At 39.8% G+C, this 25,234-nt stretch overlaps 1 protein-coding gene across 12 annotated transcripts in view; it reads right to left on the bottom strand.

Moving 5' to 3' along the window:
- MYO6 (myosin VI) overlaps nt 1-25,234 on the bottom strand; it is a 158,830-nt gene that overhangs the window by 101,332 nt on the left and 32,264 nt on the right. The gene's annotated exons all lie outside the window — the stretch shown is intronic.

Below are 25,234 nucleotides of genomic sequence, written 5' to 3'. Positions count from 1 at the left end.
CCAGGCTCCAGCCCAGTTGATCAAAAGAATATTATGTGCACCTTTGGCACACAAGCTTTAAACTGGCAACTTCTCTCGTGTGTATCAGTGTATCCTCAAGGCGATTAGCTTCCCTGGTGTCCAGACACTGAGAAACCTGGGCACCAGGGAACTGCTGGCCGTGGCTGGTGTGCTCTGTGTGTATCAAGCACAATCTTTCATTGAGCATTTCATTTCAGTTCCATAAGAACTTATCTGTACAGCAAATGTCTCAAAAATATTTCAGCAGGTTTCCCTTCTGTCACTAAATTATCTTTTAAAAGCCTTCCTAGAAGTAGCAATACTCATATCAGATAAAATAGACTTTAAAACAAAGGCTGTGAAAAGAGACAAAGAAGGTCACTACATAATGATCAAAGGATCAATCTAAGAAGAAGATATAACAATTATAAATATATATGCACCCAACACGGGAGCACCACAGTACGTAAGACAAATGCTAACAAGTATGAAAAGAGAAATTAACAATAACACAATAATAGTGGGAGACTTTAATACCCCACTTACACCTATGGATAGATCAACTAAACAGAAAATTAACAAGGAAACACAAACTTTAAACGATACAATAGACCAGTTAGACCTAATTGATATCTATAGGACATTTCATCCCAAAACAATGAATTTCACCTTTTTCTCAAGCGCACATGGAACCTTCTCCAGGATAGATCACATCCTGGGCCATAAAGCTAGCCTTGGTAAGTTCAAAAAAATAGAAATCATTCCAAGCATTTTTTCTGACCACAATGCAGTAAGATTAGATCTCAATTACAGGAGAAAAACTATTAAAAATTCCAACATATGGAGGCTGAACAACATGCTGCTGAATAACCAACAAATCACAGAAGAAACCAAATAAGAAATCAAAATTTGCATAGAAACGAATGAAAATGAAAACACAACAACCCAAAACCTGTGGGACACGGTAAAAGCAGTCCTAAGGGGAAAGTTCATAGCAATACAGGCACATCTCAAGAAACAAGAAAAAAGTCAAATAAATAACCTAACTCTACACCTAAAGCAACTAGAAAAGGAAGAAATGAAGAACCCCAGGGTTAGTAGAAGGAAAGAAATCTTAAAAATTAGAGCAGAAATAAATGCAAAAGAAACAAAAGAGACCATAGCAAAAATAAACAAAACCAAAAGCTGGTTCTTTGAAAGGATAAATAAAATTGACAAACCATTAGCCAGACTCACCAAGAAACAAAGGGAGAAAAATCAAATCAACAAAATTAGAAATGAAAATGGAGAGATCACAACAGACAATACAGAAATACAAAGGATCATAAGAGACTATTATCAACAATTATATGCCAATAAAATGGACAACGTGGAAGAAATGGACAAATTCTTAGAAAAGTACAACTTTCCAAAACTGGACCAGGAAGAAACAGAAAATCTTAACAGACCCATCACAAGCATGGAAATTGAAACTGTAATTAAAAATCTTCCAGCAAACAAAAGCCCAGGTCCAGACGGCTTCACAGCTGAATTTTACCAAAAATTTAGAGAAGAGCTAACACCTATCCTGCTCAAAATCTTCCAGAAAATTGCAGAGGAAGGTAAACTTCCAAACTCATTCTATGAGGCCACCATCACCCTAATACCAAAACCTGACAAAGATCCCACAAAAAAAGAAAACTACAGGCCAATATCACTGATGAACATAGATGCAAAAATCCTTAACAAAATTCTAGCAATCAGAATCCAACAACACATTAAAAAGATCATACACCATGATCAAGTGGGCTTTATCCCAGGGATGCAAGGATTCTTCAATATCCGCAAATCAATCAATGTAATACACCACATTAACAAATTGAAAAATAAAAACCATATGATTATCTCAATAGATGCAGAGAAAGCCTTTGACAAAATTCAACATCCATTTATGATAAAAACTCTCCAGAAAGCAGGAATAGAAGGAACATACCTCAACATAATAAAAGCTACATATGACAAACCCACAGCAAACATTATCCTCAATGGTGAAAAATTGAAAGCATTTCCTCTAAAGTCAGGAACAAGACAAGGGTGCCCACTTTCACCATTACTATTCAACATAGTTTTGGAAGTTTTGGCCACAGCAATCAGAGCAGAAAAAGAAATAAAAGGAATCCAAATTGGAAAAGAAGAAGTAAAACTCTCACTATTTGCAGATGACATGATCCTCTACATAGAAAACCCTAAAGATTCCACCAGAAAATTACTAGAAATAATCAATGACTATAGTAAAGTTGCAGGATATAAAATCAACACACAGAAATCCCTTGCATTCCTATACACTAATAATGAGAAAACAGAAAGAGAAATTAAGGAAACAATTCCATTCACCATTGCAACGGAAAGAATAAAATACTTAGGAATATATCTACCTAAAGAAACTCAAGACCTATATATAGAAAACTATAAAACAGTGGTGAAAGAAATCAAAGAGGACACTAATAGATGGAGAAATATACCATGTTCATGGATTGGAAGAATCAATATAGTGAAAATGAGTATACTACCCAAAGCAATTTATAGATTCAACGCAATCCCTATCAAGCTACCAACAGTATTCTTCACAGAGCTAGAACAAATAATTTCACAATTTGTATGGAAATACAAAAAACCTCGAATAGCCAAAGCGATCTTGAGAAAGAAGAATGGAACTGGAGGAATCAACCTACCTGACTTCAGGCTCTACTACAAAGCCACAGTTATCAAGACAGTATGGTACTGGCACAAAGACAGAAATATTGATCAATGGAATAAAATAGAAAGCCCAGAGATAAATCCACGCACATATGGACACCTTATCTTTGACAAAGGAGGAAAGAATATACAATGGATTAAAGACAATCTCTTTAACAAGTGGTGCTGGGAAATCTGGTCAACCACTTGTAAAAGAATGAAACTGGACCACTTTCTAACACCATACACAAAAATAAACTCAAAATGGATTAAAGATCTAAACGTAAGACCAGAAACTATAAAACTCCTAGAGGAGAACATAGGCAAAACACTCTCCAACATACATCACAGCAGGATCCTCTATGACCCACCTCCCAGAATATTGGAAATAAAAGCAAAAATAAACAAATGGGACCTAATTAACCTTAAAAGCTTCTGCACATCAAAGGAAACTATTAGCAAGGTGAAAAGACAGCCTTCAGAATGGGAGAAAATAATAGCAAATGAAGCAACCGACAAACAACTAATCTCAAAAATATATAAGCAACTCCTACAGCTCAACTCCAGAAAAATAAACCACCCAATCAAAAAATGGGCCAAAGAACTAAATAGACATTTCTCCAAAGAAGACATACAGATGGCTAACAAACACATGAAAAGATGCTCAACATCACTCATTATCAGAGAAATGCAAATCAAAACCACTATGAGGTACCATTTCACACCAGTCAGAATGGCTGCGATCCAAAAGTCTACAAATAATAAATGCTGGAGAGGGTGTGGAGAAAAGGGAACCCTCTTACACTGTTGGTGGGAATGCAAACTAGTACAGCCACTATGGAGAACAGTGTGGAGATTCCTTAAAAAACTGGAAAGATCCAGCAACCCCACTGCTGGGCATACACACTGAGGAAACCAGAAGGGAAAGAGACACGTGTACCCCAATGTTCATCGCAGCACTGTTTATAATAGCCAAGACATGGAAGCAACCTAGATGTCCATCAGCAGATGAATGGATAAGAAAGCTGTGGTACATATACACAATGGAGTATTACTCAGCCATTAAAAAGAATACATTGGAATCAGTTCTAATGAGGTGGATGAAACTGGAGCCTATTATACAGAGTGAAGTAAGCCAGAAAGAAAAACATAAATACAGTATACTAACGCATATATATGGAATTTAGAAAGATGGTAACAATAACCCGGTGTACGAGACAGCAAAAGAGACACTGATGTATAGAACAGTCTTTTGGACTCTGTGGGAGAGGGAGAGGGTGGGAAGATTTGGGAGAATGGCAATGAAACACGTAAAATATCATGTAGGAAACGAGTTGCCAGTCCAGGTTCGATGCACGATGCTGGATGCTTGGGGCTGGTGCACTGGGACGGCCCAGAGGGATGGTATGGGGAGGGAGGAGGGAGGAGGGTTCGGGATGGGGAACACATGTATACCTGTGGCAGATTCATTTTGATATTTGGCAAAACTAATACAATTATGTAAAGTTTAAAAATAAAATAAAATTAGAAAAAATAAAAAAATAAAAGCCTTCCTAGAAAACATTTCCCTGTTAATCCTGTTCAGCTATTTATAAAGCATGGGAATTATTTAATTGCTCTAATACTATATTATGAATTCACTAAACATTTGTATTAAAAATTTATCATGAATATCTTGGTTTTATCAGCAATAAACATTCATTAACAATGGGAAGAAAATACCCACCATTAAATACAAACTCTTGACAAAGAAGTAAAATAAGAAAACATCTCAAGATCTAAAAGTTGACTATCTCAGTGAAGAAGTAACTTTGGTACTCACTCATTTATTTTTTTAGTGCGTACTTATTGAGTACCTACCAAGTGCCAGCTACTGTTTTAGGCTTATATATTGATAAGAAAATACAGAGGTCTAATGCTTTTTAGTCTAAGACATAAAAAAGGAGCAAGTAGGCCAGCTAGGACACTTCTCCTGATCTTAGTAGTGCTAGGTCCAGTTGATCACAGCCACGGTCCTAATGAGTGATGGTTTTTACAAAGGTTATACAACACTTCCAAATACAACCTCAGGAAGCCCAATGCGCCCACTGGTGTCTAAAGCTAAGTCCACTACCCATTGATTCTTAGAAGTAGCCTCAGAACACCAGGGTTAACTTTAGCTTAACCAGTATAGCTAAGATTAACTAGCTAACAAACAAGAGAGTATAAAGGCAAATGTTTTATTAATAAGGTTATCATATGGTTATATTTAATATCTTAAATATTTAAGATATCTTATAAGGTTATTTGAAAACCAGTACAATCAGGCAAATTTCTCCAAATAATCATAATCTGAATTATGAGAACTGGTTATGTAATGTTCTTAAAGATTTTCCGAAAAGAATTATAATTACATTTAAGAAATGAACTTCTACATAAATTACTATCACAAAACTGATTTTAATTTAGACATCACTCAAATAATACATGTAGACAACCTACATTAAGATAAGCTGGTCACAATTTAGATCATTCTAAAGAAAGTTCTATATTTTTCAGAGATTAAAATCCCAGTTTATTTCAGAAGCTCAAATTCTCTTTTACAGATGTTAAAATATCAGAATAGAACAACAAGATATTCATTATGCCATGTGATTTAAATTTTCCATACCCTGAGACTAATAGTAAGATTTTATTTATTGTCCAATGATTACATCCTGACCACTGGATAATTAGTGCTAGACTTAAAAGCTACTTCTGGGAAGTTTGTCGGTCTTTCAAAAGTGGAGTCTGTGAAAGACTGAAGACTTTTTCACTTTCTCCACCAACAGGAAATGTTAGCCTCCTAATAAATGGTTAATGAAAAGGACAATCATATTTCAAGAAGACACATTGGTCTTCAAGTTAAAGAAATGCCTTTTCTCTAGGGTCATCCTGCTGCTGCTGCTACTGCTAAGTCACTTCAGTCCTGTCCGACTCTGTGCAACCCCATAGACGGCAGCCCACCAGGCTCCCCGATCCCTGGGATTCTCCAGGCAAGAACACTGGAGTGGGTTGCCATCTCCTTCTCCAGTGCATGAAAGTGAAAAGTGAAAGTTAAGTCACTCAGTTGTGTCTGACCCTCAGCGACCCCATGGACTGCATCCTTCCAGGCTCCTCCATCCATGGGATTTTCCAGGCAAGAGTACTGGAGTGGGGTGCCACTGCCTTCTCTGAGGTCACCCTACCTACGTAAAATGGCCCCACTCTGCTCAAAGTAAAACATTCTGCAGCTTAAATTGCAGGCCCTTGTTCCATGTGACTCAGATTTGTCAGGAAGTAAAAGTTTCTGTGTGAGCAAATCCACAGTCTAGACTGTACAATATCATTCATCAAGATAATAAGAAGTCTGAACATCCTTCAGGCCTTTAAACACATCTGTGACATCTCTGGCATTTGAACCCTCTGGGAAATCAACCCTGAATACTCATTGGAAGGATTGATGCTGAAAGCTCTAACACTTTGGCCACCTGAGGCAAAGAGCCAACTCATTGGAAAAGTCCCTGAAGCTGGAAAAGACAGATGACAAGAGAAGAAGGGAGCAACAGAGGGTGGGATGCTTGGATGGCATCACCGACCCAATGGACATGAGTTTGAGCAAGTACCAGGAGTTGGTGATGGACAGGGAGGCCTTACGTGCTGCAGTCCATAGGGTCACAAAGAGTCAGACACAACTTAGCAATTGAACAACTACAAAAAAATGTCCCAAAAGAGGAGTTGAATATTTTCACTTATGAATAGCAGAGTTGTTTTAAGAGATGGCTACAAGTCCAATCCAATTCAGGCCACCGTTCTCCTGAGACAGGAACTCATTAAACAAACAAAACGAATCAGGAGGAATAAACTCAGAGAAACACAAAAATTAGAAAGGAAGGGGAGACGGTGTTGCTTCACTGTCATTTCTATCACCCTCCCATAAATGAGCCAACATAATCCAGGATACTCAATGAAGTTCTCAGGCAATTCATAAGACTAAGAATTTGTTGGTTTTTTTTTTTTTTTTTTTTTTGCTGCACCAGGTCACAGCTGTGGCATGTGGGGTCTGGCTTCCTGATCAGGATTCAATCCTGGGCTCCCTGCATTGGGAATATGGAGTCCTACCCACTGGACCACCAGGGAAGTCCCAGGGTGTGTTTGTTTAATTGTACTAACTAGGGTTGCGTGTGTGCATGCATGACACATTTATCACACAAAACAGGGACTGACGACACAATGACTTTTCTTCTCACAGCTGGGATGGAGCTCAGCCTGTCAAAGGCAACCACAGAATCACAATGTTTCCCAGACCTTCACTATGCACAGACGTCACACTGAATCACTCCCACATGTTATCTCAGTTCATTTTTACAGCTCTGGGAGGCAGCTACCATCCCTGTTCCGAAAGTGAGGTTCAGAAGTTTGGGCAAGTTAGCCAAATAGAGACAACTGAGAAACGAGTGTGGAGGATTAGAGTCCTGTGCAACTACGCCCAAATTCATAGTCACTGCGCTACACAGCTCTGCCTCGGCAGGGGTGTCGGCACGTGGTGGTGTATGTTAGTTACTAGACCCGCAGAAACACCTGGCTGGATAATCCTGTGCTGTCCTGATCTGTTTTTTAATGGCATAAGAAATGAATGAAAGTTAAAAGATATGTATGTAAAGGCTTTATGAAAACCTTCTTACTGCTGCTTTCATGAACATTAAAATGTTTATTATTTCTTATTCGTAAAGTCTTAACTTGGATTTAAATCCTTCAATGGGCAGACTACAGGGAAGCACAAACTAGAACTTCTTTTTGGCCTGGGTGCTCTGTGCTGAAAGACAAACATGATGATTGCTGCTGTTCCTGTTGCTCAGTCACTAAGTCGTGTCCGACTCCTTTCAACCCCATTTCAACCTGCAGCACGCCAGGTTTTCCTGCCCTTCACTAAAACATGATGATACGTGGAGTTAGTTCTGTCTGCCAGTTAATACTGCATTTAAATGACTAACAGAGAGTCACAGAGATAATGAAAAGGACTGGAGTTTTTCACTGGACTTTTTCATTTTATTAATTCAGTTATATTTTTATATTATTCTTTCTGAACTGCTACATCAGTAAAAATAATGCAATAAGAATGTTCAGATATTCTACTTGACTGCAACTACTTCCAACCCTACTTTACAATATGCTTTGAAGACAGTATCTACCAAAATATCTGTAAAAATTCAATTCTTCTCACTTTTTAAAATAATCAAACATGCCTCGAGTTTTCATCACCGCATTGACTTACCATCCTGTATCTGTGCCCATATATTCTGCTTTCTCGTCCATTACTGAGACCGAATGAGTCTTCCTCAGACCTAAGACAAATTCCTCTTTTTATCCACCAGATCCTACCCCCTCGGGCCACACAAAGACAGAGCTGCTATCTCTGCTTCCCACCCATCTCCCCCTCATCACAATCAACTACCCTCCCATTCACCGTCTACACTCACTGCCTCCATTTCCGCTCTTCTCCTCACCTCTTGAGCCCCTGCCTTAGCAGACTTCATCCCTACGCTGGAGGGTCACTAGAGACCCCGTTACACTGCTAAGACACATGACCAGGGCTCAGTCTTCATCTTACTCAAACCAGCAGCTCCACCTGACAGACAGAGCTTAGGACTCGCCCCTGAAGCAGCTCCTCACAGCTTTCAGGATCCTGAGCTCGTCTGGTGTGCTCCCTGGATTGCCTCAACTTCTCTGGCTGGATTCTCCTTATCTCCTCAAGGTCAGAAACTCTTGGGGAATCAATCCTTGGGCCTTTCCTCTTATCTACTCTCATCCCTCATCAAGCCTTATTTCACCTAGTCCGAAGGCTTCATGCATTACCCCACCACATGCTGATAACGCCCAAGTTTCCACCTCAGCTGACTCCTCTCCCCTCACTCCAGGCACCCAACACCCACAGCCTGCTTCGCATAGGTTCAGTTCAGTTCAGTCGCTCAGTTGTGTCTGACTCTTTGCGACCCCATGAACCACAGCACGCCAGGCCTCTCTGTCCATCACCAACCCCCGGAGTCCACCCAAACCCATGTCCATGGAGTCAGTGATTCCATCCAACCATCTCATCTTCTGTCGTCCCCTTCTCTTCCTGCCCTCAATCTTTCCCAGCATCAGGGTCTTCTCAAATGAGTCAGCTCTTCGCATCAGGTGGCCAAAGTATTGGAGTTTCAGCTTCAACATCAGTCCTTCCAATGAACACCCAGGACTGATCTCCTTTAGGATTGACTGGTTGGATCTCCCTGTAGTCCAAGGGACTCTCAAGAGTCCTCTCCAACACCCCAGTTCAAAAGCATCCATTCTTCGGCGCTCAGCATCACTCTTTAGGAAAGGGCAGCCACCTCCACCTTCTATCCTAAAGTGGCCTCCGACCTCCCCTTTCGATGCATTCCTCTCTTGGTCCTCTTCTCATCACGTGACAATGTCACCCTCACTCGTGTATGAGCCACAAACTTTGAAGTCCTCCTCAACCTTCCTCTTTCTCTCCATTCTCTGTCTAGTCCTTCAGCAAACCCTCTTGGCTCCATCTTCGAGTTCTATCCAGAACCTGGAAGGGTCTCACCAGTGCAACGGGCCCCACCCCAGCCCGCATCCACACGGCCTGTCGCTAAGATTGCCGCCGCAGCGTCTGACTGGGCTCACCTTCTCTCTCCTTCGCCCACACGGATCAGGGCTGGCCTAGCCGTCAGTCGGATCCTTTTATAACTCAGGCCAGTGCCTATCTCTGCTCCACTCTCTCCAAATGCCTCCCACCACTCACAGAACACCTAACTCTCCCCAGGGGCCCACAGGACCCTTCACAAAAGCCCTCCCTTACCCCACCCCTCTGATGCTACCCCACCTCCTACTCCACTCCCGCTCTGTGCTGTTCCTTGAACACACTATTAGTGTTAGTCGCTCAGTCGTGTCCAACTGTTTCGCAATCCCATGGGGTGTAGCCCACCAGGCTCCTCTGTCCATGGAATTCTCCAGGCAAGAATACTGGAGTGGATTGCCACTCCCTTCTCCAGGGGATCTTTCCAACCTAGGGATCAAACTCGGGTCTCCTGCACTGCAGGCAGATTCTTTACCAGCTGAGCCATTAGGCATGCGTTTATTTCAGGCCTCTGGTCTTTACTGGTGCAACCCTCTGTGTGAACAATACTGCTTTCTCCGAACTTCTTCAGGACTTTGCTTCACTGTCACCTTCTCAGGGAGGCTTCCCTCATCATCTCACTAAAAGAGAAACCCCACCCATCCACCGAAACCAGCACCCCTTAACACTCCCCTCGACTTTGTAATTCATATAGCACTCACCATCTGACATACTAATTATATGTTTTGGTTATTTAGAATATCAGCTTCTTCAATCCAGGGGCTTTATTCACTGCTATAAATCAAGATGCTCAGAACAATGCTTGGCACAAGACAGGTAGGTATCTGTTAAACTGACAAATTAATTCTATAGTCTCACCAAATGTAAAATAGCTAGGGTCGCTGCAGTGAGATTCAAAATCAAAAACTGAGAAAGCTGACACTTCAGGGTGCCTACTCCAGTCCCACCAGAGCAAGTGTCAGGCTTGCTGGAATACTGAAAGCAGACTAAGGAGATCCACTTGGACCTGAGGGCCCTCGAGGTGGGCACTTCAGTACTTTCTCAGCAGCTCCCAGGTCCAGCTACTGATTCGTTAGGGAGCACACCTCATGGTGGGTGTTTCTGAATGGTATGATAACCCATTCACATTTGTTCAGCCTCACAAAAAATTCTCTATTTTCTTGGGTTAAAGATAAGGGCTGATGTCACATGTCTCCTATGACTCCAATACAGAGCAAACAAGAATCCAAGAAGAAGGTGGTAAATGTCACTGTGACCCAGGCAGTCCTGCTCCACACGATGTGGGACCGTGAAGCATTCTCTGATGCAGTGGAACTCATTGCCAATGGAGCTGGGACTCCCACAGAACACTCTTAATAACCACAAAGGCTCAGAGAAAGAAGTTTTTCAACAGAGCAGAAATTCTGTTTTAACTTTTAATTAAAGTCACAAAGTAAATATATCTCAGACACTTGAGTTTAAAAAAAAAAAAAAAAAACAAGCAAGTGTAAGAGAAACAATAAATCTTTTCCACAAAATCGGACTTCGACCAAATGTCCTAGGATTATGAGGTGGGAGCCTGAGTCAACCATATGCTGTTCAATAATATCTTCCAACAGGAACTGCACCAGGTTTGGAAGGACAAACTGAAACACATTTATGGACTTTAGTAGTCATTCTTCTTTCTCGACTACCAGCCATTAGCAGGACACGCAACCATTACAGCACCAAAATGTTAAATCTCTGACAAATCCATTCCAAAACAACTCGTATGGAGAATATTGAGTGATTCAGCTAATTTCATTTCTTCTCACTTTTATATTTGGCGTAACTATACTTATCTTGTGGCTTCCCAGGTAGCTCAAATGGTAAAGAATCTGCCTGCAGTGCAAGAGACCTGGGTCGGATACCTGGGTCGGGAAGATCCTCTGGAGAAGGGCATGGCAACCCACTCCAGTATTCTTGCCAGGAGAAGTCTATGGACAGAGGAGCCTGGTGGGCTACAGTCCATGGGGTCGCAAAGAGTTGGACACAACTAAGCAACTAACACCTTCACTTTGCATACTTATCTTAAATATTAACCATTTGAAGTAGTCATAGGATGATGAAGCTGTATAAGTATTTTAAAAACATGCTTTCCTACAAAATACAATTTTTTTCAGCAGATACCATCAAACAATTATGGACCAAACATAACACATCCTAAAAACTCCAAAAACTTACAAAGTTATCTCCCACTGCCATTTAAAGAATTCACACCAGTTATTTCACAGCAGGGTCAGGGGAGAATAACTAAGATGACAATATCCCAGGTGCCCAAATGCAGGGGTGAGGAGGGAGGTGGTCAGAAAACCAGTACTGCAACGCTGCCCCAAAGAGTTGTAACGTGGGTAAAGTTAGTCTACACCATCTTCTCTTTCCTCACCTTTCTCCACCTAAGCACACTAACTCAGGCATCCAAACAGGCAAAAAATCAAGACCCAGTGGCTATCTTAACTCTTTGAAGTAAAGATTCAAACTCCAACCTACACAAACCTTCCTTGTTAACAAGTAAATTAGGAAGGGGGAAAAAAGAAAAAAACCAAAGGAAGTATTTTCCTGCTTTATAGACAAGTCTACATTTGCCTGCCTTATAAACTCCTAGGGCTTACACATTTTTTAAAACATTAATTTGAAAATTTCAAACACTGATGACATTCACAATGATCACAATGCTTCTGGATCTATCATCCTTGTTCCTCTCCCGCCTACAAGCACCTGTGTTCTTCCCTGGCCCTGCTGTTCTACACAAATAAGAGACCAGAGACCAAAGTAAGATAGTCTCATATGTGAGCATTAAGACAGGATGACTCTGGCTACCTGACTGAAGTCAACGCAGGGGTGTGACTTTAGGTAGAGTGATGTAAGCTGGGTTTCAAAAGTCCAAGGATTTCAACAAGTAGAGAATCGGGGATGGGCATTCCAGACAAATGAAAGAGCAAAAGGAAAAAATCAGAACTGCGGAACTGAAACTGGAGGGTACTGAGGAGAAAAAAAAGAAAGCTGGCAAGACAGATCCATGCCAACGTATAAAGGGCCTTAACTCTTAATTCTTTATTCCACAGGCAATGGAGAGCCATCTGATTAGATCTGCATGAGAAAGATCACTGTGTTCTGGTAGAAGAGCCTGTATTTAAGAAACCAATATGATGAGGGGGAAAAAAAAAATCCAAATTCAAGCAGCAAATTCAAGCAGCGTCAGATAGAATGACAAAATAGGACGGAAACCAGATAGCAATAAATAATTAGTGAATGCATGAACAGACAAAAAAACAGAACAGGCTTAGTAACTGACTGGATGTTTCAGACAAAGTTAAAAGAACACTGTTACAATCTGTTGGACTGCATACACCCTCCAAGCAGATACATTCATTGCTGGCCATCCAACCAGGCAATTCCCACAAATGTGCTGGAAAAGTAAGTGACAGAAACAGGGTAACACAAGAGATTCTCAAAACATGGATAAAAACACAAAGATTTACCAGTCGACAAAGTTTAGGTGAAAATTAGATTTTTTTTTAAAGGTAGATTTTTATTAAAAAGTATAAGTAGCAAAATAAATCACTGTAATTGGGATTTCCCTGAGTGGAAAAATCTACTTGGATTTTTTATTTTTCTGAGCAAGACTTGAGACAAACACAATTTATACACTGCTATGATCCCTCATACAGTGTTTTATGAAACTACAATGCTTTTGTCAAAGCACTTAAAGAGTTAAACAGTTAACTTTTCACAAACAAAATCAATTAATCATTCTAAAACTGTAAAATAGTGACCACACAATCCAAACATTCCTACATCTTCCCAGCTCATAAAACATGACACCTCAAAGAAATGCTACTTCCAGGGTTAAAGGGCTTCAGTTTCCCTAAACAGTGAAAAGTAAGTGAGCTGTTTTGTTTTTTATTCAGCTCTCAGGGTGAAAACTCTCTCCTCCATTGCACTTTGGGCATTTTGCCTTTACTCCAACATAGCTATGAATGGTTTCCTTTAAAGCTGCTGCTTTCCACCTACACCAAAATTCAATCTTGAGTTTTTACAGTATCAACTTTATTTGTAAAGTTACTAGCTGTTAAGGTCAACTGAGTCCAAAGACTTTAAATCAGAGTAGTTCTTGTCCTCAGTTACTATTTTTATAATCATATGCATCTTGTGGACATAAAATTACACAGTAATTATTCAACAATTAAAATTCAACTCAGCTACAATTTAGTCTCAATTCACAAGAATTACTGTCCTGGAATAGAATCCGCTAGAACCACTGAGTACTCTTCATGAATTTCTTCTCACCCTGATTTTGGTCTTCTTTTCTGTCAGTTTAAGCTGCTCACTTCAAGTTGCATGAATTACAATCTTCCCAAGAGTCCTATGCAATACTGATAGCACTTCATGATGACGTACTTTATATTAACTTTTTTTTATTAATCTGATTTTAAATTAAGAACAGAGTATTTAAACCAAATATACTATTTTAGAAGGCTTATATAACCAACCCCAGGGCCCTGTCCTCCCCTCTCCCCTCCCAGCCAGCTGCTCTCTGGACCCGCAACCCAGCATCACCGAGGCGCCCTTCCCTCCTGGGTACACGCTGGAGCCCATTCACGTCCACCTTCGTATCAGTGATAGACTGAACGAACACATACACACACACACACACACACACACTATATTCTAGGATGAAAGTCGTTTCTCTTCAGGATTTCAAAGGTGTAACAATTAGCATCCAAGGACTGTTCTGCCTTTCAGATTTCCCATACTTAATACTCCTTTTCTTATCCCCTCGGAACTGCAAGCTTCAAGGATTGAAACTCCCAGAGGACATGTTAGGTGTGGGGTACTTGGATTCACTGAGCTATACACTCAGGAGAGGACGTTCACGCTGGGGGGCACAAGTCACACAAAAGTGACAAATCCTCCAATGTTACTTCTTTAGAAAGCCTCACTGTTCTCTTTCTGAAAGTTCTATAACCTGATGCTGCTCCTCCGAGTCCTCTCCCTTTCTCCTCCTTTCTGTCATGCATCCCTCACCTCTTTATTCCACCTAAATGCCCCCATTCAACTCTCTATTCCTGTCATCGAAATTTTTATTCTGTAATCACATTTCTAATTTCCCTCCACCGTCTTGGTTTCCTTGTTGCTGTGTGTTTTCCTATTGTTTCTGTTCTTTCTCTTTTCGTGAGAAGGCTTTTCCTCAACATGTTTGTTTTCCATTCATGTTTACAAGGCACGAGAAGGCTCTGACCAGAAGCTCTGTAATCGCCCAGAGGGCAGTATTCATTCTCAGTAACCCAGGCAGGACTCAGCCTCTCTGTGGGCACAAGCCGCTGGCAGTATCTGTTCACCTTACTCGGGTAAAGGTCCGTTTTCCAGACAACCAGGTCTCTGTCTCTGGCGAGACAGTTACGGAACTGGAGGCCTCAGCTCTTCACATGCAGACTTCTGGCCAAGCCCACCATCCTCTGTCCCGAGCCTCCAGCCCTCACTTCTGCACTAACCAAAATCCCTGAGCCCGAGGCCTCGCAGGGATTCTTCAGTTTGATCTAATCTGCTCTTGTTGGGTTTTGTCTCTGCAAGATCTTAGAATATAGATTCCTCTGCTTAACTAAGTCAGTTTAATACTCCTTTATCCAAATTTGCTGAAATTCCTCATCTGCTGCTGCTGCTGCTGCTGCTGCTGCTAAGTCGCTTCAGTCGTGTTTGACTCTGTGCGACCCCATAGACGGCAGCCCACCAGCCTCCCCCGTCCCTGGGATTCTCCAGGCGAGAACACTGGAGTGGGTTGCCATTTCCTTCTCCAATGCATGAAGGTGAAAAGTGAAAGTGAAGTCGCTCAGTCGTGTCTGACTCTTCACGACCCCGTGGACTGCAGCCCACCAGGCTCCTCCATCCATGGGATTTTCCAGGCAAGAGTACTGGAGTGGGGTGCAATTGCCTTCTCCGGAAATTCCTCATCTACCACTGCCTTAATATTAACACATTAACAATTTTTAAAGAGTTTTTTCTTAACTTAATTTTTTAAAGTTTGCCATTAAATGGCTTCCCCAATGGCTCAACAGTAAAGAATTCACCTGCAATGCAGGAGATACAGGAGACATGAGTTCTATCCCTGGGTGGGGAAGGTTCCCTGGAGGAGGGCATGGCAACCCACTCCAGTATTCTTGCCTGGAGAATCCCATGGACAGAAGAACCTAGTGGGCTACAGTCCAATAGAGCTGCAAAGAGTTGGCCACGACTGAAGTGACAGAGCACAATTAAATGCATTTCACGTAAGTAAATTCTGGTGAGCTCAGTGACTTGTATTCTACTTCTCATTATAAAACTGGGATTGTTTTCCCTAAGAGGAAAGAGGCTTAATCCCAGGGTAGAATAAAACCATTTAGTATCTTTTAAATTTTAAAGTCATGAAAAGAAAATTAGTTTCACAGAAATGTTAACTGAAATACTCAAATACATACAATAGATGAAAATGCACAATAAATGAAAAACACAAGCAGCAGAAGCCAGCAGAACCACTGCTCCTGCCCATCACTCTTCACATGCTGTGCCCACCACATAGTACGAATCCCACAAAAGGCCTACAACTTTTACATTTTTGCTTTACTTCAGTATTCTCAAATACTACATTCTAAGATTCAACATCTGGATAAAAACAGATGTAGAAAGATGCAGGAAACTTCAGAGAAACTATGTGTGGGGTGGTGCTGTGTGTGCGCGTTCACGCAGAGTAAGCGTGAGAGAAAACATTAACGTCATCTTTCGGCAAGACAAAAATACAGGTTTAGGATCTTGAATTCTCTGGCACAAATTCTCCCTTATTAACTCTGTAAAAATAATTATACAGTCCAACCTATCTTCTAGAGAATAATCTAATTTTACCTTGTTAACAAGACACTGACAGCCCATGGCATCATCCAGTGTACCCCATTAATATCAACAGAGCAAAACCGGCCAGAACACGCTAGATCGGATCAAGCCGTTCAATAAATTCATCTTAAGTCAAAACTTAAAAACCAAGAACCAAGTAACAGCAGAGACTGGTGGACCAACTCTTCAGCAGAATATCAGAATTAACTGTTTCTGCAATAATGAACAATCAATGACCTATGTTATTGTCTTCATTTCCAAAAACAAAGGCAGAGAAAAGTTAAGTGACTCATCCATAGCCATAGAAGACTGGACACTAGAACAAGGCTACTCTTTGTCCATCCATTTGCTTTTCCATTAAACTGTGCCAGCCCTTCAACTTCCTTTCAAAAATTGGTTTCTATCAGAGCCACAAGAAAATTCTGCATTTTAATATATATTACTTAACATTCAATTTTTGTTTGCTCCCCAAAAAGATTCAACTATCCACTTCTAAATAGATTGCTGACAGCCATTCAGAAACAGCAGATAGTGTGGCTCAAGGGAAAACTTTTTAAATGTTCAACCCAAATGCTTCATAATTAATCTAAGATTCTTATATCAAAATGAAAAATACTTTTTTCATTCTTATATCAGCTGAAAAATCAGACTCTTTGATGAAGTACTTTTAGTAATGGAATAAAATCAAGAGGAAAAGATTTTACAGTATCTCTCTATTATTAAGTGCCAAAATTATTTTTACCACCTAATGTAATATATATTATTATGTTTTAATCATATACCATTATAATTTAAATTTTTTTCAGAGATTCAGGTTTCACAGCAGATACAATTTTATCCTACCATTAATAGGATCATAAACATTATACATATTAAGTTCATTAATTCTTCAAAATATAAAATCTCATCTAAGGGAAAAAAAAACACACACACACAAATTGAGCAACAGATCAAAATAAGAAATTCAATAGGACTCCAAAATTTTTCTAACTATAACGATTATTTTTTATAATTAAAAATTTGGCCATTATGCTACTGCAGAAGAAAAATAAATCTAGTAATTAAAAATGTCATAACAGTTGCATAATTGAATCTTCACTTTATAATTTACTTATTACCATTAAAAAAATCCAGAAACTTAACATCAATGATAAGCTCCTATAAAAATTAATGTGAACAAGTCTTCAATCTAATAACCAGAAAAATGCAAATTAAAATGAGATGCCATTCTTGTCTACAGAATTAGAAAAAACCTTTACTGTAATAACTAATGTTAAAGAAGTTATGATGGAACTTATATCTTCAAGCATCATTGTGAAAAATATAAACTGGTATTACAGTTCTGAAAAGCAATACAACTCAAGAGTCTTAAGGGACTTCCCTGCAGATCTGGTTAGTACTCCCTGCTTCTACTGCAAGGGGCAAGGATTCAGTTCTTGGTTGGGGAACTAAGATCCTGTATGCTGTTTTAAGAATGCTTAGACTTTTCTTATTTCTAGGCATCTATATTTAAGAAAATAATGAGAAGTTTAGCTAAATTCTGTAAAGTACTTACAAAAAAAAAAGACAATGAAGAGAAAAAGAAAACAGAAAAACAAAGAAAAATCTTAGAAATAAACTAAATGTTTAATGATAAAGGACAATTAACTAAATTATAGTGTTGTGTAATTCAGCATTTGAGGAATCAAAACCACAGGTTTGAATATCCAATAAGAGCCACTCTGAAAAACCACAATACAGTGATTTACAAAGGAGTGACACCTACCAACACTGTTATTGTGAGGATTAAACGAAATACCACATATCTCAACAATCATAACATGTACTTTTTTCACGTGCTAACATGTTTAGAACTAAGATCTATTCAGCAATCAATGGTGTGTCATGACTTAATTGGTAGTGTTTTTTTTTTTCTCTTTCAACAGCACATAAAATAATTATGTACTTTAGAATTGATGGTTATTAGGATGGAATTTCGGAGAAGGCAATGGCACCCCACTCCAGTACTCTTGCCTGGCAAATCCCATGGACAGAGGAGCCTGGTGGGCTGCAGTCCATGGGGTCACTAGTAGTAGGACAAGACTGAGCGACTTCCCTTTCACTTTTCACTTTCATGCATTGGAGAAGGAAATGGCAACCCACTCCAGTGTTCTTGCCTGGAGAATCCCAGGGATGGGGGAACCTGGTGGGCTGCCGTCTCTGGGGTCACACAGACTCAGACACAACTGAAGTGACTTAGCAGGATGGAATTTAGATTCAGTGAAACACAGCAATGGACTGCAGAGCCTGGCTCAAGTTTGAAAGGCGTAACACGCATTACAACTTGCGCCTTGATCCAGTCATCTGGATGGCAAGTGAGCCTGCAGAGCCTCCGGCCGCCTCCCTCAGCCCATCGGGTGAACCGGTGGTAACACACAGAGGACCTTCCATTACTGTCTTCAGTTAAAGTCTACGCTGCATATGAAGGAATATCACATTGCCTTAACTGTCTTCATTTCTTTAATAGCATGGCAAATGCTTATTTCTTTGGGTAACTACTTTTTCTCACCTCCTTCTCCAGCCATCCTCAACCCAAGCATAATACTCCCCAAGCCACTGCTTGATCAGCTTCCTCTGACAAGATCATTCCAGAACCAAAGCTCTGGCGTCAGCTCTCTCTGAAGCTTCTCCTGCCTCAGCCCAATCTCTTCCCCCCACTCTTCCTCATATTTGGTCCCACTTTATCCCACATAAAATCTTCCAATAAAGCATGAGAAAATGTTATTATACTAGTGTTCACTTAAGCTCTTCCCCCTAAACTGAAGCACCTAATGATGAGGACATCTGATTCATATATGTGTATCCTCAAGCCAAGGGCACAACACACCTTCTATAAATACTGCGATACACAGAGGGATTTAGAGAGCAACGCACAGGATTGGCAGAACTAACTATACCTTGTATACTCCAGAAATAAAATTGGCATCAGAAATAAATTTTTAGTCCTACATGTTTGTCATAAAATATGAAAATAGTTCAACTTTTCTTATATACTTCATTTAGCCAGTATTTTCTCAAAAGAAAACAGTCAAGGAGTTAAACCAACACATATTTTACACAGCCCTCATGCAAAGAATTCCACAATTCATCCTGACGAAAGAGCAAACTTGATGATAAAATTCACAAACATAGATACAAAAATCCTAAACAAACATCAGCAAACCAAATCCAGTAATAAATAAAAGTACAATGTATCACAACCATATTTCATTTGTTCCAAGAATGCAACTTTGTTTCAATATTTAAAAATCAATGAAAAGATACTCAAAAGTATAATGGATGGCAAAAGCAGCACAGAAAATAATAATCAACACTGTAATCATAGGAGAAACACACCTTAAAACCCCAATGAAATACTACTATGCATCCGCTAAAAAGGTTAAAATTTTACAAAATGATACTCCCAAATGTTAGCAAGGATGCAGAACAACTAGAACTCTCATATATTGTGTACCATACTATCTGAAATCCTACTTCTAGGAATTTACCCAAAAGAAATAGCCACACAAAGACTTATAACCAAATGTTTACAGCAATTTTTTTAATTGCCACAAACTGGAAACAATTCCAGTAACCACTGACAGATGAACAGATAAACAAAAATCTATACGATAGAAAACTACTCAGTAATAAATAAGACTGAAGTGCTGATAGCCAACAGGAATGAAACTCAAAAGCATTAAAAAAAAATACACAAGACACCAGGAATATATAGTGTTAGATAGCATTTACAGGCAAAATGAATTTAAAATAACAGGAATCAGATTGTGGAGGGGATCATGAGCTGAGGATGGGGCACTTTGGGAGGAAAGGGAGCTATTCTAAATCTTAAACTATACTCCTTGAAAATTGAATTTTATTGTATGTAAACTATACCTCTGTAAACTTGAATTTTTTTTAATCAACTATTAGGATTCATTTACACTACAAACACCTGGTAAAATTCAACAGTCAATTGTGATTTTAAAAAAAAAAAAAAGAGACCCTCAGAAAACTAGGAAGAAAACATAAATTCCTTAATTTGATCTAACCAACTATGAAAAAAGAAAAATGATATGTATTGGTTAAACACAGAAAGTTTCTCCTTTAAAAACAGACACTGTGTAATAAGGGAGCCTGTTACCACCACCTCACCATTTTAGCTGAGGTCTTAGCAGATTCAGTAAGGCAAGGAAAAAGCAAAAGACATGGAGGGTGGAAAAGAAACAATAAAAATCTTATTTTCAGACCTGACTATATACAAAAAGATACTTTTCAAATCTACAGATGAATTATAGGAACAATAACTGAGTTAAGTAAATGTGTGAAATAAAGATCAATGTACTGAGTGGATGACATTTTTGCACATGAACAATAGTTTAAAAATTAAAAATTTCCAGGGACTTCCCTGGAGGTACAGTGGTTAAGACTTTGCCTTCCAATGCAAGGGGCATGGGTTCAGTCCTTGGTAAGGGAACTAAGATCCCACATGCCTCGTGATTACAAGAAGCAGTATTGTAACAGATTCAATAAAGACTCCTTAAAAAATGGTCCACAATAAAAAAAATCTTTAAAAAACAATTTCTGAGATACCATTTATAATAGCACCAAATACCGAGGAATAAATCTATTTTAGAATATGTCCATCCCCCCATAGATACCTAATTACAGAGCAGAAACAGTAACTTTCTATGTAAAGTGACAGATACCACCTTAATCAAATGATCAAAATTCTAGTCAGTACTTCATACCCCTTCTAAAAACTTACGGCCTAAATCCCACCATGAGAAAACATTAGACAAACGTAAACTGAGAGACTTCATGCAAAAGAGTTAGCTTGAATTATGCAAAAATTTCAAGGTCATGAAATACAAAGAAAGATGACAGGAGACTAAAGCAACTTGATGACCAAATACAACTTAGGATCTGGGGTTTATTTTTGCTATGCATGAACTCTGATTATGATCTGAAAATTTTAGATAACATTTGGTTATTAGGAAATATATACAGAAGTGTTTAGGGGTAAAGGAACAGGGTTCTGTCTGTAAGCATTATGAGGGGAATAAAGAAAATGTGGTAAGGTGTTCATTTAGGGAATCTCGGTAAAGGATATTTTTGTAAAATACAGGAATTTTTGTAAAGAACACTGTTCTTAAAACTTTTCTATAAATTGCTTTGGGTAGTGTACCCATTTTCACTATATTGATTCTTCCAATCCATGAACATGGTATATTTCTCCATCTATTAGTGTCCTCTTTGATTTCTTTCACCACTGTTTTATAGTTTTCTATATATAGGTCTTTAGTTTCTTTAGGTAGATATATTCCTAAGTATTTTATTCTTTCCGTTGCAATGGTGAATGGAATTGTTTCCTTAATTTCTCTTTCTGTTTTCTCATTATTAGTGTATAGGAATGCAAGGGATTTCTGTGTGTTGATTTTATATCCTGCAACTTTACTATAATCATTGATTAGTTCTAGTAATTTTCTGGTGGAGCGATCCAAAAGTCTACAAGCAATAAATGCTGGAGAGGGTGTGGAGAAAAGGGAATCCTCTTACATTGCTGGTGGGAATGCAAACTAGTACAGCCACTATGGAGAACAGTGTGGAGATTCCTTAAAAAACTGGAAATAAAACTACCTTATGATCCAGCAATCCCACTGCTGGGCATACACACTGAGGAAACCAGAAGGGAAAGAGACACAGGTACCCCAAAGTTCATCGCAGCACTGTTTATAATAGCCAGGACATGGAAGTAACCTAGATGTCCATCAGCAGATGAATGGATAAGAAAGCTGTGGTACATATACACAATGGAGTATTACTCAGCCATTAAAAAGAATACATTGGAATCAGTTCTAATGAGGTGGATGAAACTGGACCCTATTATACAGAGTGAAGTAAGCCAGAAAGAAAAACACCAATACAGTATACTAACGCATATATATGGAATTTAGAAAGATGGTAACAATAACCCTGTGTACGAGACAGCAAAAGAGACACTGATGTATAGAACAGTCTTATGGACTCTGTGGGAGAGGGAGAGGGTGGGAAGATTTGGGAGAATGGCATTGAAGCATGTACAATATCATGTATGAAATGAGTCACCAGTCCAGGTTCGATGCACGATACTGGATGCTTGGGGCTGGTGCACTGGGACGACCCAAGGGGATGGTATGGGGAGGGAGGAGGGAGGTGGGTTCAGGATGGGGAACACATGTATACCTGTGGCGGATTCATTTCAATATTTGGCAAAACTAACACAATACTGTAAAGTTTAAAAATAAAATTTAAAAAAGAAAAAGAAAAAAAAAACTTTTATGAAAGTCTGAGATTAAAGTTAAAAAAGAAAAACACACACAAGTAAGACTATTACAGAGCAAACTATAAAATACCATCATGAGGAATTAACAAAGGCCTAAATAAAGCAACACGTTATGATCCTAAATGCAAAGACTCAACACTAAAGACTCAACAGTGTAGATGTCAGTTCTCTTCAGTGACCTCTACGTTCAATGCATCCCAACTAATATTCCAATAGGTCTTTTTTTTAGGACTTCACAACCTGATTCTAGAATTTATACAGAAATGTGAAGGCCAAGAATAGCCAAGACATCTTTGAGAAGAATGAGATGGGAAGGTAAGATTTATTATAAAGCTACAAGACAGTGTGAGAACGGAACATGGGCAAAGAGACCAATGGAACACCACAGATCCGAGCACCAGGAAGCATACGTGCACACCTGCTTAACAACAAAAGCAGCAACCCAGAGGAGTAAGCAACGCAGGGGGCAGGTTCCCCTTTCAACAAATGCTGCTAGAAAAACAGAAACACGTCTGGGAAAAAATGAAATTTCATACCTACTTTACATCAAACACAAAAATTATATACAGGTAAGCTACAAATCTATATGTGAAAAGAAAACAATAAAGCTTCTGGAAGTTTTACAGGAGATTATCTTTATGACCTCAGAACAGGGAAGAACTTTAAACGTGAGGGGGAGGGAGGAAGATGAAACACAAAGAAAAAGATGCACAAATCTGACAAGCTAAAAATTTGTGATCTTAATTACTACACAATTCTATTTTCCCCCAAAGAAGGCACTTTAGCAGAACTTCCAGTTACTGAGTTATGACTTTCTTCTTCATGATGAGAAAGATTGCTACTCTGTGTTTCAAATGATTAACTTGGGGAAAATCTCATGGTTAGCACTCAATGAAATAGTTACTGGGTAAGCCACTAGATAAATAAATGAAAATTTACATTTACTTGATGAAAAATACATATTTGGAGGACAGAAGAATGCACTGAGTATTAACACATAATGAGTTACAGACGGACCCCTACTCTGTTAACTGTGGGTCTCTCCTCCCAGTTCCAAGGATTAACAAATTAAACAGCAGGTAGCTTTCACTTTCTCTATAATGGTTTCAAACCACAGAAATATGAGTACTCTTCCATCTCAAGTTGGCTGGTACTTTCTTTCCCAGCTCCATTCTCTTTTTCTTTGCCTCCTAAAGTAGGAACCTTTCTCCCTCTCTGGTCTTCTTACTGTCACACCCTGTGGTCTGCTGGTTTTCCCCAGACTGATTTTATTACACTATGTCTGGCTTCAGCTTCACCTCCATTTCTCTGTGCCCAGCCCTAGTTATTTCAAACTTCCCTCCCAACCCCTCAAATAAATACATCCCTTCAGGATATCTTAACCACTTATGTAGACAGTCTTTCCTCCAGGGCCCTACTGAAGGCAAACTCTGATGAACAAGAATCGCATCCCAACTTTTTCCACCCGGTCCTTCACCTTACAGCAGAAATCTGATGCAGCCCTTAAACACATCTGATGCCTGCCTTCTTCTGTCCCCGACTTAGGAGATTCACAAATATGAGTCAAGATCATGTAACTGTGTTCCAGTCTAGATGAGAAATTTCTAACTCTCTCAAAACGGCTAGTGAACGCTAAATGATAATAAAAATGACCACAGATGGGTAGATCCTAGACTTGAGTAGGAGAGAATTACTGCTATTGTCAAAATAATCGATTTTATTGACCTCTTGACACAGCCCCAGGCCTTGTCTGATTATGGCATGTGTCCCCACCACTGACGCAGGGAGGACAGCTATGAGATGCCATCTTAGGGTGGAAATACCCCTCTGTAAGGGGCTTCCCAGGTGGTGCTAGTGGTAAAACCCACCTGCCAATGTGGGAAACTTAAAGAGACGTGGGTTCGATCCCTGGGTTGGGAAGATCCCCTGGAGGAGAGCATGGCAACCCACTCCAGTATCCTTGCCTGGAGAATCCCCAAGGACAGAGGAGCCTGGCGGGCTGCAGTCCATGGTGTCGTCGCAGAGAGTCAGACCTGACTGAAGTGAATGAGCACACACAGCACACCCCTCTGTAAAATATTCCATTAGCACAATAAAGGGCTCCACCAAAACGCAGCAGAGATGGAGGCGCGCTGAAACCAAGGCTGTTTCAATGTCCTAATTTCACAAGTGGGGTTCCCAGGTCAGTGCATCCAATCAGAAATTCTCACCTGAAATCAAAACAAGAACCTATGCCAGCAGGCAGTTTCCCAAAGGACAGAGAAAACTAAAGCTTTGGGAGAAAACCAGAGGCACTTTGAGGAAAGCAAGACTAAAAAGTAAAAAACCCCCAGAGGATATCTAAGACTATGGCTTGTTCTTTGGGAAAAGCTAGGTTTGCAGCAAATCCACTTCAGAGAGGTTCATGAAGACAGCCAGAACGCTTGGTCAGACAAACAGAGAATCTCTATTTTCAGCTTAAGAGATAGTTAGCACAGAAATAATAGACATGGGGCAAGGAAACAAGGACAGGTGGAAAACAGGCTGAAAAGGGGAAAGGGAGAGAAGAGAAGAGAAACATGAATCTCGGGACGGGCTATCAGCAAGGATGAAAGCTGAACAACCAGGGCAACACACACTGGCCAGGAAAACAGCAGCTCACACAGCACTGAGAACTCAATGACGGCGGGCAAGGG

This window comes from Bos taurus, chromosome 9 (genome assembly GCF_002263795.3).
Source record: "Bos taurus isolate L1 Dominette 01449 registration number 42190680 breed Hereford chromosome 9, ARS-UCD2.0, whole genome shotgun sequence".
Taxonomy (NCBI): Eukaryota; Metazoa; Chordata; class Mammalia; order Artiodactyla; family Bovidae; genus Bos; species Bos taurus.
This window is presented reverse-complemented; position numbering and strand designations above follow the sequence as displayed.